The following is an 18,395-nucleotide window of genomic DNA, read 5'->3' as shown; positions in this document are numbered from 1 at the left end:
AACGGCAAAAGGGGTTTATCCATGTGACCAGGCTCTGAGGAGAGAGAAGAGACTGCAGGATGGTAAGGTTTCAAAAGTGATACGTGAAAAGTAGGATGAATTTAATAGTGAGAAGGAAGTTGTAATTCATAGTAACTGGATTAATTTGTCGTGCTATGGGGAAGGGACCAACGTATCTTGGACTCCAGCTTTCGGCTGGGCAGGTGTAGTATGATGTCACGGGTAGAGAGCCAAACCTTCTGTCCCGTTTGATAGGTGGGAGTGGCGGTTCTTCAGATATCAGCATGGCTCTTCTGATGACGCACTGCTTGCTGAAGATGATGATGGGCTGAGTCCCAGACCCTCTCGCTCTCCTGGAACCAGTGGGTAATCGATGGGACTTCAGACGGTTCCCAAGACCAGGGGAACAACGGTGGTTGGAAGCCAAGTACACAAAGGAAAGGTGTTAGTCCAGTAGCTGGGTGGCGTAGGGAATTTTGTGCATACTCAGCCCAGGTGAGGAAACGGTTCCAGGAGTTCTGGTGGCCATGACACAAGGTTCAGTAAGAAACGTCCTATCTCCTGTATCTTGCGTTCCGTCTGCCCATTCCTCTGGGGATGGTAACCTGAGAAGAGTCTCACAGTTACACCTAGGAGATTAAGGAAGGACTTCCAGACTCTGGATACAAACTGTGGACCTCTGTCAGACACAATGTCTTCAGGCAGACCAAAGTTTCAAAAGACATGGTTAAAAAATATCTCTGCTGTCTCCATGGCAGTTAGTAGTCCCTTTAGTGAAATCAGGCGACAGGCCTTGAAAGACTGATCCACTACCACTAACATACAGGTATGTCCATCAGAGGGTAGTAAGTCTGTGATGAAGTCTACTCCTAGGTGTGACCATGGTCGATGAGGGATGGGCAGAGGCAGCAGCTTACCAGATGGAAGGTGGCGTGGGCTCTTAGACATGGCACATTCAACACAGCCCTGGACATACCTTCTCAGATCTCTTGCCATGTTAGGCCACCAGAAGCGGTCTCGTAGCAGCAAGAGGGTTTGATTTGTCCCTGGGTAACCAGTGCCCAGTGAGGAATGTGCAGAATGAATCAGAGGGACACGGTGAGTAGGTGGAACATAAGTGTGACTGGGAGGACACCCCGGCGGAGTAGGCTCAGAGGCACTGGCGGCTGCGAGTTCCTCATCCAGGGACCACTGAATGGGTCTTACAAATAGATTGGAAGGGAGGATGTTTACCGGATCTTCAGGGGTCTCTTCAGGAGCATGGAGACGGGAGAGAGCATCTGCCTTTACATTCTTGGTCCCTGGACGGTAGATGATGGAAAACCGGAATCGGGTGAAGAAAAGGGCCCACCTGGCTTGTCTGGGGTTTAACCTTTTTGCTTCTCATAGATATTCCAGATTGCGGTGATCAGTGAGGACAGTGAAAGGATGGTGGGCCCATTCTAACCAATGCCTCCATTCCTCCAGAGCGAGTTTGACGGCCAATAGTTCTTGATTACTGATGTCAATTTTGTTCTGCCTGGGTGAGTTTCCTAGAGAAGAAGGCACATGGATGGAGTAGAGAAGGCTGCCCCTGGCGCTGGGATAAAACCGCTCCTACTCCAGAAGTCGAGGCGTCCACTTCCACGATGAAAGGATAATTAGGATAAGGATGGACTAGGAGTGGTGCAGATGAAAAAGCTTCTTGGAGATTTTTCATGGCTATGTTGGCCTCTGAGATCCAGGAAAGAGACTTTGGCTTGCCCTTGAGGAGATTGGTAAGTGGAGAAGTTATGGAGCTATAATCTTTAATGAAGCATCAGTAGAACCTAGAGAATCCTAGAAATCGTTGTAGTTCTTTGATGGTTTTGAGAGATGGCCAGGATCGGACTGCTTCCACCTAGGGGTGCACCGATCCGATATTAGGATCGGATATCGGCCGCGATACTGACGACAAAGCTGGATCGGGGATCGGAAAAATGAACAGATCCACAGGCCGATCCTGGTGTTTTTTTGTTTTGTTTTTTTTAATCGCAGCAGAACCCTACGTCATTCGTCAGCTTCACGTGTGTCGCGTGCTCGAAGCAACATGGAGCGAGCCAGAGAGTCAGATGTGTAGAGATATTTTATGCTTGCCACGCCAACTAGTTCATCTGTCGGCAATAATACTACCAATTTAATCCAGAAACACCATGTTAAGGAGCACGCTGCATTCCTGCAGCTCAGTAAAACTAAAGGAGTGGACAATATAGCCCAGCAGCTAACTTTGCAGGATGCAAAGAATTAATTTAGTGTAAGTGGTGACTGATAGTGGATAATGCTAATGTAATGAACTGACGGTAACAACACGCTGTTGACGCTCGCGCATCTTGAGGAGAAATAAAAAAAAGCGCAACTCACACCTAGTAATTGCGGTAAACATTAAAAATGTTACGTTTTTATCTTTATAACATATGATACAGTTAAACAACTTCACACAACCAAATGTGCTATTTCCCTGAATACCATCACGATTGAAAATGTCACTGATTTCCTATGACAGCTCCATAAACAATCATTAACATTAGTTACTTACATTTTAGATGCAATATTGAGTCTTTTTGTTCCATTTCAGCTGCGAAGATAGTTCCAAACAAAGATTCCAAGCAACAAAGTTCCAAACAGCACGTGTTCGGAATGATTCAGTGGTTGAATCAAAGATTCAATAACCTGTTCGTAAACAACTGTCTCATTCTTAAAGGAATCAGTCATTTGAATGAATCGTTTGAATTAATGACTCAATGACTCACTCATTAAGACTCACCTATACTGGTGGTTTAGTTTCCTATATTTTTCAACATTTATTTTGTTTATTCAAAAATACAAATCTCATAACATCATTTAATGCAGTAGTAATTTTTCTGGGTACATAATTTAATTTGATTGGTAACATCCCTATAGTGTCTTATTTAAATGTAATGTATAGATCAAATTTAAGAATATAATATAAAACCTGAAGCATAATTTATATTTAATAAGATTAGGGGAAAATGCCCTTTATAAAGGGAAAATATCACTAATATGCATATTTAAAGTATGTCAAAGCTGATTGAACACTGAGAACATTGCTTCAGAATAAGTTATATTTACAACACACACACACACACACACACACACACACACACACACACACACACACACACACACACACACATCTAACTTTTTTCCCGGACAAGCACGACAAATGAATGACCATTTTACTTATCCGAAGGACAGACATGAGCATGCTTAATGTTGAGCCCTAAATTATATTTTAGATTTGAATGCACAATTGTTTTTTAAATAAATAAGAATTCAACACTTTGCATACATCTGTTATTTTGTCTTATTATCTTTATTTAGTAAAGTCTGGTGCCTTTAGTCTCTTCAAGGAAGGCATACAGTTTATTATTAATTTAACAATAGTATCGGATCGGTATCGGGTATCGACAGATACACAAAGCCCAGGCATCGGTATCGGGACTGAAAAAGTCGGATCGGTGCACCCCTACTTCCACCTTCCTCTCGTCCATCTGAATCCCCTTCTAGCTGATGTTATAACCCAGGAATTGGATGGATGGTTGGTGGAAAGTGCACTTCTCTGCCTTGAGGTATAGCTGGTGTTCACGGAGCTTGTGGAGGACCTCCGAAACGTTGTGGCGATGTTCGGCCAGGTTCCGGGAGTACATAAGTATGTCGTCGATGTGCACAATCACAAAGCAATTGAGGTACTCCCGGACAACCTCATTCATATAACCCTGGAATACGGAAGGGGCATTGACCAATTCATATGGCATTACCAGTTATTCATAGTGTCCAGTTGGGGTCACAAAGGCAGTAACTGGAATAGAAGTTCCATCAGTAGTTAATGTCAAAGAAGCGTTGAGTACTTTCCGTAGAGAATCCACCCATTCCTAGAATGGATCTTGACCTGTCGGGTTCATGATGTTCGTGGTCTGGTCTTCTGTCATGGAAACCAGACTCAAAAAGAGAGGGATTAATCGAACCAGACAGGCATTTATTGAGTTGAAGTAAAGGCTGAGAAACAGAGCAGAGATATGGTACTGTACTGTGTAGATGGCGGATGAACAACAGTCCTTTCTGAATGCCAGGAAAATAGAAACGAGGAGGCAGGAGAAGCAGACACTGGAGAACTCACATAATAAGAGAAGAACGTGTATCCACTGGAGATAGCGTTCGTTGCGAAGCTCAGGCGAGTGACGTGGGTAAAGAGTCTTCACTTGGGAAACCAGACAATAAATGAAGGGATGAGTGTGTATAAATGGGGAGGATGATGAGTGCAATAATGAGGAACAGGTGTGACTAGTTAGAATTCAGGAGACTAAGATCTTATAATGGGTGTGGTGGTTGATTCTGGTGAAACTGTGACAAGTAGTAGTAATATCTTTGTTAATAATTAACATGATCTATTACAATTATATTTTTTACAGTATTTTTTACAGAAACACTAAATGACCAACAATATCTTAAGCACCATGCACCACCAGTGCTAAATTAAGTTAAAATATCAAACATGCATTCACATGTGTGTGTACTGTGTAGTATTATTATTATTACTATTATTATTATTATTATATTAGGGGTGTCCCCGACTAAGGATTTACACATTCGAATCATAATTTTCGAATCTCTATGGTTGACCAATAGTCGAATCATCTGTGTGTGTGGGGGTGTAAACCATAGACCAGAAAAAAATACACGGTATAAACGGGTTGGGAAAGGCAGGACACTAGTCAGTAGGAGGCTAAGACTATTTTTATTTTACTTTACACACGGCACACAGCCACCAATTTTAATAAAGTGATCAAAACTAGGCTACACTACACATACGTAAATTAACCGTTCTCTCATAACATTTAAATGCCGCGATCGAAACACAGAACATCACAAATATATAAAAGAACATTTTGATAAATAAACCTAAAAAAATACCTGCCTAGAGAGGAAAAGAACACTTTGAGTGCGTTTATATGCACATTCTTAAGCCGATTGTGCCTATAGGGGGTCGCACACCGGACTGAAGCTCAGCGCCGTCTCTCACACCAGGCAGACGTGAACATTATATCCGCGCGAGCTCAATTTTGAATCGACTTCTGACGGAAGAGCTGCACGATGAGTGTATCTTGTAGCACAGGGTGAAATCAGTATGTGCATTCACGATTTGAGGGAAATATACATTTAATCTCGCGGACAGCGCGTTGAATGCCGCCGTCAGTGTATTTGAGTTTGATTTTTAAAGGCGCGCGTCTGGTGCGAAGCTCAGTGCCCTTAAAGGGGCGATCGCTCAGCGCCGCGACACGTCTTTATAACACTAATTGAGCACCCCCATATTGCCAAAATGGTATGATCCTCGTTTCATAACACCCGCGAAGATTCGACCATGAGATCAGTAATCGAATCCGGTCCTGCATATCGATGCATCGAATCTTCGACTATTAGGGGTCACCCCTAATATATATAACATAAAGGGGTGTAACGATACGCGTATTCGTATTGAACCATTCGGTGCGAGGCTTTCGGTTTGGTACGCGGTACGCATTATGTACCAAACGGTTCTTGGACTAATTAATTAGATTTGGAAAATAAAAAAGTGTGTGAAATATAATAATATGCGTTCAACAAGGTAGCCCAATAACCAAAACGACATAAGAGGCAATGCCCCTGACACCGCCGAAGTGAAAGAGAAAAAAAAACACCAAATATGTTTTAGGCTGCTCAGTCAGGTGCTCGCTTACTCAGTAGGCTACGCGCTGAATGCCCGTGGCAAAATGGCTATTGCGTTTAACAAACCAGAAATAGAAGATCCTCCAATAACCAACAGGTCTGGTGTTTGGGTGAACTTTGGATTCTTTATGATGGTGTTGGCAAGAGTGATGGATTAAAAAACAACGGTATGTCGCATTTGCTGATGGTACAGCAGCGGGAATAATTCATGTAATGTCAATCAACTCATTTATGCGCCGACAACAAGACGATAAAAAGGAGAAACAGCCACAAACTATCCCACAAACTATCCCCGCAGCATTTAGACAGACATTTCCAACTTATTCAAATTGCAAAAGACATCACCGCCGCGAGTGGTCCATTTATAGCCGCGGAAATGAGACCTTACGCCCGTTTCACACAAACTCCGTCTGCAGTGCGTGTGCGGTGCGGATTTTTTTCCCCATGACAGCTTTCACACTGCACGCGGATGCGGTCCGTCAGTCCGTTCCAGGAGCGTTGCGTCTGCAGCAGTGCACGGATCGTTTTCGTACAGAGTCTATTTTTTGCTGCGCTGCGCTGCTTCATTAAAGTGATAGAACATTGTTCCCATTAAAATAAACATGTACTGACGCGAAAATCTAGTAATTTCACCACTGATGCATATCATTTAAAATATACTCTTGTTTCAAAGTCAACACATGGCTTTTTTTTCTCAAGTAAAGCAACAAAACGACACCTTTCCTGGCATTTAGGTAAAAAAATGTGCCATAATGGATAGTACTCGTACTTTCTTGGAGGTGAAAAGCAAAGATCTTTTTGACCTGCAGGATTTCTTTTAAAAGGGTGTAAAAACAAAAGAAAAGACAGTCGGCTGTTTTTGAATAGACTATTGTAAGTTTCTAATTTAAAATGTTTGTGATTTAAGGCTATAACCTATATTTAAATGTTTTGCCACTTGTGTGAGAAATCTAAAGTATATAAATATGAATAAATGAATTGTATATCATATTTAAATAAAATTTTGTTTAAATGTAGTAGGCTACGTAACCTGACTTTTATTAAAGAGTAAACAAAGAGAATTGGAATTCTGACGAGACATGTTCAGTAAAAACTTTTGGATTTTTAATAAAAATTAATGAATCAATGCTGTGTATGCAACAGCGGATCAGTTGCGGACTGCAAACGCAGCATGTGAAAGCACTACAGGGTGTGGGGCTCCTGCAACGCACACGCAACTCAACACGCACCGCACATGCTAATGTAAAGAGCTAATGTCTTATTCCTGTAACTACATAAAAGATTGGTAAAGTATAGCTCCATCATTGATCATTGTAAAAACAAAAACAAAAAATCATACTTTGTTAGTTTTAATAAAAAAAATAATAAAAAAAAGGTAATTTATCTGCCAATTTTTTCTTTTTGCTGTATCTAAAACATACCGAACCGTACCGAACCGAACCGTGACACCAGTGTATCGTATCGAACCGAACCGTGAATTTTGTGAACCATTACACCCCTAGTCAACAGTGTAATTATAAATAATGTAACTACATAAAATAATTACATGCAGGTCTTTTTTTTATTTAAGTACAATGTAAAAACATTTATGTACATGTACATAAGAGCATTATATCAAATTATTAATTGAAAAGTTAGTACATAGTAGTTAAGGCCACCTAATAACAGCGGGTCTGAAATTAATACTTTTCATTAAATTAATGTTGCAAAACTTCTATTTCAAATAAATGTTTTTTTTTTAGCTTTCTATTCACCATAGAATCCTGAAAAAATATGCATCATGGTTTCAAAAAAATTTAAGCTACACAACTAACTAATTTCAACATTAATAATAATAATAATAATAATAATAATAATAAATGTTGATGATGATAATAATATATGAAGGAACATGTGATGCTGAAGACTGGAGTATTGATGCTGAAAATTCAGCTTTGACGTCACAGGAATACATTTCATTTTAAAATATATATATTTTTAAATCATATTTTGCAATATTACAATTTACTGTATTCTCGATCAAATAAATGCAGTCTCGGTGGGCATAAATGGTTTCCATCAAAAATATCTTTCAGACCCCAAACTTTTAAATGGTAGTGTAATTTTCTTGTGTTTCAAGAAAATAATATGAATTTGAAACAACATGAAAAGATTTTCGTTTTGCATGATCTATCAGGTGTTCCATGAACTTTAACCACAATAAATCACAGAACAATCCACAAATTTGATAAATGTAGAACAAACCAACGAAGAGGCATTTATATAGAGCTTTCATATGTACTACTGTACACCCAAAGCGCTATACAAATGTCAGGGGTCTCCCCTCAAGCACCACCAGTGTGCAGCACCCACTCTGATGATGCAGCAACAGCCACAGTACAATGGTGCTTGGGTGCTCGCCACACACCAGCTATAAGTGGAAAGGAGAGATTGATAGAGCCAATTCAGTGAAAGGGGATTATTAGGAGGCCATGATTGGTAAAAATGAGAAAATAAATAAATCTCATGCAGAGGAAACCCACAGTATTTAATTATGAATCATATCTGAACTTTGCAAGAATCACATTACAAAACAGAGAGCACAGATCACTTAAATCAAGAAAGAAAGTCAACTCAACCCTAAAGCACCACACTCAGTTAAATAGTTCAAGAAGCAAAAAGGATGAACATAATTTTCAGCTTTTAACCACGTCCCACAAGGACCAACTCAAGGAGAGCTCCATTGCCTGCTATTTGCATACATTTCCAAATGAACAGAGTTTTGTATAAAATAAAAAAAAATTGGCCGAGAGTCAAAGCGACGCACTGGGGTTAGCGAACGCTCATCTCTCAGAGCTCCCGGGTTCGCACCGAGCAATGACAATCTGGCCAAGTCTCATCCGTCAGTTTCCCGGGTAAGAAATGAACCAGCCTGGGACACTACCAGATTGCTGGAAGCTGTCCAAATTAATTATAAGGCCTCTCAGAATACAGAGAGCTGACTAGCCTGTGTGCGTCTCTCCCTGTGGCAGGGACAATCGCTCTCAAAGTTGGCAGACGCATTTAATCGAATGATCTCAAGCAACAGAAGTGCTGCATTGCATGATTTATAGAAGATAATTTCAGACCTTACCTGCTAAATTTGTAAACATCATAAGTCAATCCTTTCCGGGCTAACAAATAGCTGCCATTTAAAAATATGACAGACTATTAGCATAGAGGCATGGGCTAATACTGTGGATCATAGCCTGCAGAGAAGTAATTGGAATCTGACTGTAATTGATGAAGTCAACTTGTCGAGGGGATTTAAGTCAGTAACTGACAATGGATCTGCGGACACCGACCTTAGTCGGGGACTCAGAGGTTGACAGACTACTTCATTTGACATGAATTACAACAAGGCCATGAGGGAACTACTTACAGTTCAATAGGATGGACGATTGTGTGCAGTCAGTGGTGTAAATAACCAAAACATTAGTTGTGAAAAAGTTCAATAGGTAACAAAAAAGAAAACAATGCATGACCTAAGACCTTAAGACTGCATGTCTGTTTCACCCATGTCAAACTAAACATGACATCTAGCCTAATTGCTCTTTTTGTATACATTACGTGTGCCTTACAAAGTTGGTATGACTTCATTGTAAATGATCGGTGCAAAAGGAGTGACCTTATCTCTAAATGTCAAGACAATGAATGGATTAACATGGACTGATGCGTGCCAGTCTTTATCTGTACAATACATGCTGCTCTGAGTGTTTTTCTGTGAAACGATACAAACCACGCGAGCTGAGGAACCGCAGCTGAACACAGCTTCAGCAATTCAGGGCTGACAAATGAAAAGTAATTGACTCAGGAGCTAGAAATCAGACCCAGTGGAGGAGGAGTTATACTGAATACTGATCAGGTTATGTGATTGACATCTAACAACACAGAAAAAGCCCAAAGCACAGAGGGTTTCATCAGCAAGTGTGGAAACATTCAAATTGTTACAGACAGCTAGGATGTCTGCAGGTGAAAAGGAGTTGGACATTGTGGTCCTCTCTTGAGATGTATCCCCAAAAAGATGAACTCAAGCCAGAATTCCAAGACATCCATATCTATGTGCATATAGAATCATCAACAAAACACACAATACACTGTATGACTAATATATAACAAAGCTAAAACAAAAATGCCTGGTTTCTCAATTTTCTCTTTTAGGTTTAAAAAAATATATATGAACCAAACCAACCTGCTACAAAGAGAATCACAAAAAAACCAACCTTTGTAAAGAACCAAATCCCATGAAGCTTTGGGAAAAAGACATTATCAAAAAAACAAAAACTTTGTGAAAATGAACAGTGGGCAAATGATTCAGTAATCAAGTAGTGGTGGCTTTGGGAGTGGCCTCGTAGGACAGCGAAGCATTCTGGGAATTGTTGTCATTTCATTCCCATGAGAGAGAAATACATTTTCTGTCTTTTCTCAGTCTAGAAAGCACCAAATTCAAAAATAATTTCACATTTCCACTACATTATTGACCCGGTTTAAATATAGATTCATCTTCCCAGCGCTGAAGTACCCCTTTAAATAACTAATGCTTTTGTGCCCATCTGCTTGCCCATGCTGGTGTGAAAAGGTCTAAAGTCAATGGGAGAGTATTTTTTTTAGTTATTTAAAGAGCGTTTGCATCTGATTGTTCTGTTGTTAAAGGTGTAGACAGGCTTTTTAAAATATTTTTCTACTGTTGTCTGAGGTCAACTAAATGACGTTAATGTGGTTTTTACATTCAGAAATAATATAATGAATAATTCATAGGCTATTTTCTACACTGGTTTGAGGCTCTCTCCTGAATGCTGGGTTTTGATGAGCGTGCCGCACTGGATATTTAGAAGTGGATGGACCAAGTGGACCATGGATTTGATAAGAATTGCATATTTAAAAAGCTTCTGCTCCCCTGTCAGTTCACGTGAGGGAGAGATTGTTTTGAAAGCAGCAACTGGAATTATTCTCTCACGGGGCTCGCAAAACCATGATTAATTCATTAATTCATGATTCGGATCGCCAATGTCTCGTGATTTCAGCAGTTTGGCAGTGTGACACGAGATACAAATCATGAATCAATCCGCTGATTCATAACCGTTTGAATCTTTGTCAGAGAAGCCAATGCTGAATAAAGTCGTAGTTTTTGTTATTTTTGGATCAAAATGTATTTTCGATGCTTCAAGAGATTTTAATTAACCCACTGAGGTCACATATGGACTACTTTGATGATGTTTTTATTCCCTTTCTGGGCATGGACAGTAAAGCGTGCAGGCACTTCCATATGCTCTCGGACTAAACCTAAAATATCTTAAACTGTGTTCCAAAGATGAACGGAGGTCTTACGGGTGTGGAATGACATTAGGGTGAGACAGCCCAAGGACGCTGGGCTTTGCAAGCCCTGGTCCATTACATTACCTGTCCATGTCTGATCCTGAATCCCAATGAACCAACAAATAAAGGATTCTCCAGTCTTTGACAGCGTGCTAAGGTATATTCTGTTAGACACGTACACAATCAAAACAATCTGTTACAATGCAATAAAATCACGTATAAAAATCATGTTTTACTCGCATAAGTGTGTTGCACCATTCCTGTCGGATCCAATATAGAAGGTACAGTATCAATCTGTGTTTTATTTACAAACAATTCCACAGTGAAATTAAGCAAACAAGACAATATCTTGCCATCTTTGGCATGTTTGTTGCAATCAGTTTAGCTCCACGAGTCGGTGGGCGGGGCTATAGAAGCAGGCATACATATTTACATTTTGAGGCGGCGTTTTCCTGTTCCATTACATCATTGATCAATCTATATTTGAGAGCTCTTGTTTTCTGGGCCTGGTGTTAATAAAAGCTATTTATTTGACTAACAAGGAAGTTTTCAGCTCTGAAACTTATAGGGTAGTCTTATATCACAATTAATATGCACAGATAATGCGATATCACGATAATGAATATGCACGCTATTGTTATCGTGGGCACTTCAAAATATCATTAATAATAATTTATTAACAATTAATAATTTTTTTATAATGCACTCAAGAATACTTTTCCCAACAACCATATAAACGCTCAACACCGCTGTATTCTGCGTCAAAGGGACACGCGCTCAGATGTAAATGAGGAGCACATGAACAAGTGAAGGAGGCGCTGCTGAATGAAAGCCGCTCAGTGTCAGCAGATGGCGCTGATGAACTGCAGAATGCTGCGTTTACCCCGGAAACCCCGCAAACAAAAGCAACTGCGCTAGTTAGAGGTTTTTAAAACAGCCATTCATTTTTGTAATCTTAATGTTGTTCATCACAGTACCAAATACTTAATACTTAAAGACTTAATAGCGTATTTTCAAACTTAAACATTTTTATGTTTTAATCTGGACTACAACATGCCCTAATAATTAGAACTTTGAGACATACGACTTCATTAGTTAACATGTTAATTCATTATTACCAAACTGACAATGAAAAATACTTATAATACTTATTTTTTTTAATGGACCTAAGATAAAACTAACAATGATCAGTATTTCTTAACTAACATTACCAAAAACATTATACTTTCTGTACCAAATGTAGCTATTTCTCAATCTTGGGTAATGCATTAAATAATGAGACCTTATTGTAATTTGTTACCTGTTGTTCTTTATAGCCTAATTATTTTGCATTCTAATCTGTTTGATAATTGTACTTTTACAGCTCTGGAAAAAAAATTAAGAGACCACTTATTGATTTCTCAATGTTAAGTGGTCTCTTAATTTTTTTCCAGAGCTATATATATTTTTGGTACATTGTATTGTATTTAAACATTCAGTTATTTTTGTTATTACAAAAATAATTCTTAAAGCTGTTATGCTATGGCAACACTTTTTTTGCAACTTATTTCAATATCGTGGTAATTGCGTATACCGTGATAAAAGCTTCAGCAATTAATTGCAACATGAAAAAATTATATCGGCACATGCCTAATCACAATTCACTTTTATATATCAAAGGCTCAAGGTAAAGTTGATTTCTCAATTCATCACCACTTTAAAATTGCAAAATTGGATTCGGACATAGCCCAAGTGCACCTGCAACATACACTTCAGACTATGCACTCAGATCCTTAAAACAGAGCCCATAATCACTGGTAATATAATTTTAAAAAAATCTAAAATCACTGGAATTTTATCCTAGTTTTCTTTGTCTTGAATCTAGAGAACATATAATTTACAGAACTGTCATGCTCTGCTTTAATGGTTTAAAAGAAACAAAACAATAAAAAAAATTAAGTCATAGTAAATTATACATCTGCATTAGGGCAAGTGTTGCGAGTAACTCGTTCAAAAGTAATACATTACAGTAACTTATTACTTTATGCTGTTTATGGAATAGTGTAAGGCATTACTAATTAATTTTCAGTAACATTTTACCCCGGTACAGTAACGCTTGTGAGGAAGGAAAAGGGGAAAAAAACAGCGAGACATTAAAGAATGAAAAATGCAAGTTATTACCTGTTCGTGGCCATTTAATAGCCTGTGGTGTCCAGGGCCGGGTTTCCCAAAAACGATGCATCTTAGCTATAAAGAGCGCGGTCTACGAGCGAAGTTACAATCACTCGCAGCAATTCCACGTGTGTTTCCCAAAAATGTACTTAACCTGAACTCGCGAGAACGCGCTCTAAGTGCTACTTAAGAGTCGCTGTCCATTTGCGAAGTGCTGAAATATAACCTTTTATGGAATCGATTCCTCTGAACGGTTCACCTAATAATAAGCAACTTTTATATATATATTATAAGCAAATAAGCAAGCTGAGGCAATGACAAAATGGCTGAACAAAAAAAAGAAAACATAAATAATCAATATCCTTCTAGAGGAGATGGAGCGGGAAAATGTCTAATACATGGCTGGTTTTCGTGCACGTCAGCAAGTCATATAAGTTTATCTCTATTTTTCCAGTTTTTGAAGTATATTTTCTACATTACTTATTCTCTTTTTCTTTTTTTCTGTCATTTAATTCAGATGTATATTTGTATTTTTTGTTTGTTTGTTACCTGCCCTCATTAAAAAAAAACAAAAAAACAATAACAACAAAAAAATATATATAGTATTATCACAATGCACTTGAATAAAGTTAAAGGTGTAATCTGCCGGTTGTCCTGTAGGTGACCTCAGAACTCTCTCTTCTTACGATACACTTAGAACTTTACGATTACTCCAGAGCATTTGTAGATCTACGATCATTTTCAAGTGCTACTTAAGTTACGATGCTTTTGGGAAACAGACCTTAATATTAAGATCACTCGTACGATCATTTTTACGATCAACTTAGGCTTACAATGCTTTTGGGAAACGCAGCCCTGGATAGTAACAAGTGTGCTATGAACAGGGTTTTTCCTACATTGAAATTTTTTTGGCGGCCGCCAAAACAAATTTTTGTCCCGCCAAAGCCTTATTTGATGAGTTATTGTGCTTTATATATTGATGTGGATGACTAATAAGCGTGACAGGCCACACGTTAACTGAGTGACAGATAATGAGCAGAGATCTGCGCGCACTCTGTGTTCAAAATGATCACCGTCTGAGCTCTTTCTCACTCGCGCATATCAGTCAAAATCAGCTGAACTTACACAAAAGTAAAAGGTCGGAAGACTGACTCCATGTTCCACGTGGCGCGTTTGCGTGGCCAGAAAAATTATAATTTTCATTTGTAATGCCATTACCCACAAAGTGCCTGTATGGCTCTTTAATAAATAATAGTGAAGATGTTTTAGTTGTTTAAAGTATAGAAGATTATAACTGCTTGCTTATTTGTAGGTTTTACATTTGAATGCATGTTAGATATGGTTAAATACTAGATTTCTTTAAATGAGAAATTAAAAAAAGTTAATAACATGTAACCTGCAATATGCTCTTTAAGACCTGCACGCATCCAGTTACCTCAAATGTAAAAGTTCCCTCAGGGCTCGACATTAACGCTTGTCCACTTGTCCGGAACAAGTGGATTTTTTGAAGGGACAACTGAAAGAGAATTTTACTTGCCTGACAGACTATGAATAACTAGCGAATCACTAAAATGCAAAAATGATTGTGCATTAATTTAGTGTAAATGGCGATCGATAGTGGATAATATATAACAAACTCACACAGAGAAACTGCGGTAAACATTCAAAATGTGAAGTTTTTATATTTACAACATATACAGTTCATCACAACCAAGAGTGCTGTTTTTCCTGAATACCATCACGACTGAAAATGACACTTTTTTCATATGATGGTTCCATAAACAATTCATTATAATTCACTAACATCATTCGCTTAAAGTCACTTACATTTTAGATGCAATATTGAATGTTTTTGTTCCATTTCAGCAGCGAAAATCGTTCACACCAGAACCGTAACGTGTCTCACAGCAACAAGTGTGTTACTGAACGATTCAGCGTTTGTATGAACGACTCAATGACTCACTCATTAAGACTGTGACCTGCTGCCACCTGCTGGAGGTTTATTTTCATGTTTAACCATTTTCTAAAATTGCTTATTTGACTATTCAAAACTACAAATTTCAAAAGATTATTTAATGCAGTTGTCATTTTTCAGTGTAAATTATTTAATTTGACTGGTAACAGCCCTTTTAGTGTAATTAGTTTAGTTTAATTTAATGTATTGATCAAATTTAACAATATAAAATGAAACCTGAAGCATTGCCTATATTTAATCAAATTAGGGGATAATGGCCTGTATAAAAGGTCAAATATCAGAAATATGCAGATTTAAATATGTAAAAGCTGATTGAACACTGGTGAGAATATTGCTTTGGAATAAATTATATTTAAAACACACACACAATACAATATATATCGGAAATATATTTTTCCGGACCAGCAATTTTTTTACTCAGACAAGTGAATTAGCAATCTACTTGTCCGAAGGACAAGCACATGAACACATGCTTAATATCAAGCCCTGGTTCACTAAAGAAATCCTCGACTGTGTTTACCTGAATATTCGCCAGGATGTGCATTTTTACATTTTTTACCATTCAAACCCAAACTGTGAAAGAACTGAATCGCGATCGCATGTTGTCTGCAAAGCGTGTGCGCGGACTTCAGGTCAGAGTCCGGCAGTGTGAGCACATACAGCGCTTTATTCTCTTGAATAAATGTGCAAATATTTCAGTTTATTTCTTTTTCATGCATATACATTTAACTCTTCTGCATACAACAGTTAGTGAACGGTGGAAGCCTACCTGCACTATCTGCCTTATCTAATGTTCGTTGGGATATTAATGATATTATCGCTAACATTTGATATATGGCCCAGCCCTAATCTGCATATTAAATTTAGAATGTATCTGTGCTTAGTAACCATCTTCTCTGACAGTCTAGCATTTATATTCTGTCAGGAAGCCATGTACCCAAAACAGATTGTTTTGCTCAGCCTGCCAACATGAAGAAAAAAGACTTTGCATGAGAGAACTCTGCACTTTCCCTCAGCTCACTATGCAATGATAGAATTGGCCAATTTCACCACCTGCCCTGGGCGGTGTTTACACCTCTCCTTACTGACAGGAGAAAGAGGCTAATTAAAACCAAGGGAACACTTAAAAGTCTTGCTTGTCATTTAGGCCAGATGTTTTTAACCTTTTTAAGAAATGCGCCCACAATTTTATTAGACACTGTTAGTAGGTTTGAATTCAAGCCCTAAAGAGACAAATTAAGGCTATTAAATCTATCAAAAATGTCAGACAGGTATGCAAGATCTGTGAGTCACTTTTGGTCAGTAAATCAATTTGCAAAAGGAAGACAAAAAATGTAGTTTGTTACACAATGCAAATATCAGATGTAATACTTTCCCTAAGAGAACCACATTACCACCATGTACAAAAGTAACAAATCATATTCTGACCCCATTTCCTTCCACAATAGGCCAAACACTTTTATCAGACTGTTAGTAGGTGTGAATTTAAGCCCTAAAGAGACAAATTAAGGCTATTAAGTCTTTTTTTTTAAATGTCAGACAGGTATGCAAGATCTGTGAGTCACTTTTGGTCAGTAAAACAATTTGCAAAAGGAAGACAAAAAATGTAGTTTGTTACACAATGCAAATGTCAGATGCAGTACTTTCCCTCGTAGAACCACCTTACCGCCATGTACAAAAGTAACGAATCATATTCGGACCCCATTTCTTTGCACAATAGGCCAAACAGTCTTGATTTTATGGGACAAGTCTTGATGCAATTTACAAATTGTGTTGTTGTTTGAAGCACTGAGTTCAACTCTGCAAAGGCCTCCCTGTGAGTCATGCAGTGGAGTGAAGTAGGTCCAAGTGCATTTCACCCAAAGCAGCGAGTACATTATTTTCCCCTAACATGGCTCCCGTTTCGTCTATGCACGCACACACTGACACAATTGTCCCAACAAAGACCAATTTTATCCAGTTTACCATTGAGTTGGTTCCTTTTTATCCCCATTACTGAGCAAAATAACTCAGGGCTTGACATTAAGCATGTTCATGTGCTCACCAAGGACAAGTAAATCTTTAATTCATGTGTGTGTGTGCGTGTGTGCGTTTGTTAAATATAATTTATTCTGAAGCAATATTCTCACCAGTGTTCAATCAGCTTTGACATATTTAAATCCGCACTATGTCGATGTTTTTACCTTTTATAAAGGGCATTTGTTCCTTATCTTATTAAATATAGGCTATGCTTCAGGTTTCATTTTATATTGTTAAATTTGATTAATACATTAAACTAAATTAAGATACTATAAGGCCTGTTACCAATTAAATGAAATCACTTACACTGAAAAAAACAACTACATTAAATAATGTTTTAAGATTTCTAGTTTTGAATAAACGAATAAGAAATGTTGGAAAGTATGTTTAAACATGAAAATAAACCTCCAGCAGGTGGCAGCAGGTCTTAATGAGTGAGTCATTGAGTTTGAATAAATCATTCAAACGCTGAATCGTTCAGTAACACACTTGTTGCTGTGAGACATGTTACGGTTCTGCTGTGAACGATTTTCGCTTCTGAAATAGAACAAAAACACAATGTTAATGTAAGTGAATGTTAATTAATTGTTTATGGAACCGTCATATGAAATCAGTGTCATTTTCAGTCGTGGAGGTATTCAGGAAAAACAGCACTCTTGGTTGTGTGATTATGTTAAACTGTATGTTATAAACATAACTAGAGAGAAAAATCACACTGAATGCAGTGTTAGAAATAAGGAATGGTGAGAGAACTTTGTGCTTGGTTTGTTTTTAGACTTCAAACCAATCTTGGGTCTTCAGCTGACACAGTTTAAATCTTGTCTGGCTAGTGTGCTTCCCATAGTGTTTACGCATTAAAGGGTAAGTTCACCAAAAAATGAAAATTAGCCCATCATTTACTAACCCTCAAGCCATCCTAGGTGTATAAAAGTTATATTTAAATGGATAGTTCACTTTACAATATAAATTCTGTCATCCTTTACTCACTCTCAAGTTGTTTCAAACCTGTATGAATTTCTTTCTTCAGCTGAACACAAGGGAAGATATTTTTGAAGAATGTCAGTAACCAAACAGTTAACTGGAGCCATCGACTTCCATAGTAGGAAAAAAAAAATACTATGGAAGTCAATGATTCCAGTTAACTGATTGGTTACTGACATTCTTCAAAATATCT

The 18,395-nt window shown here is 38.2% G+C and overlaps 1 protein-coding gene across 1 annotated transcript in view; it reads right to left on the bottom strand.

Annotated features, from left to right (window-relative positions):
• thsd7ba (thrombospondin, type I, domain containing 7Ba) overlaps positions 1-18,395 on the bottom strand; it is a 385,534-nt gene that overhangs the window by 364,709 nt on the left and 2,430 nt on the right. The window lies entirely within an intron of this gene.

This window comes from Pseudorasbora parva, chromosome 5 (genome assembly GCF_024679245.1).
Source record: "Pseudorasbora parva isolate DD20220531a chromosome 5, ASM2467924v1, whole genome shotgun sequence".
NCBI classification, from domain to species: Eukaryota; Metazoa; Chordata; class Actinopteri; order Cypriniformes; family Gobionidae; genus Pseudorasbora; species Pseudorasbora parva.
This window is presented reverse-complemented; position numbering and strand designations above follow the sequence as displayed.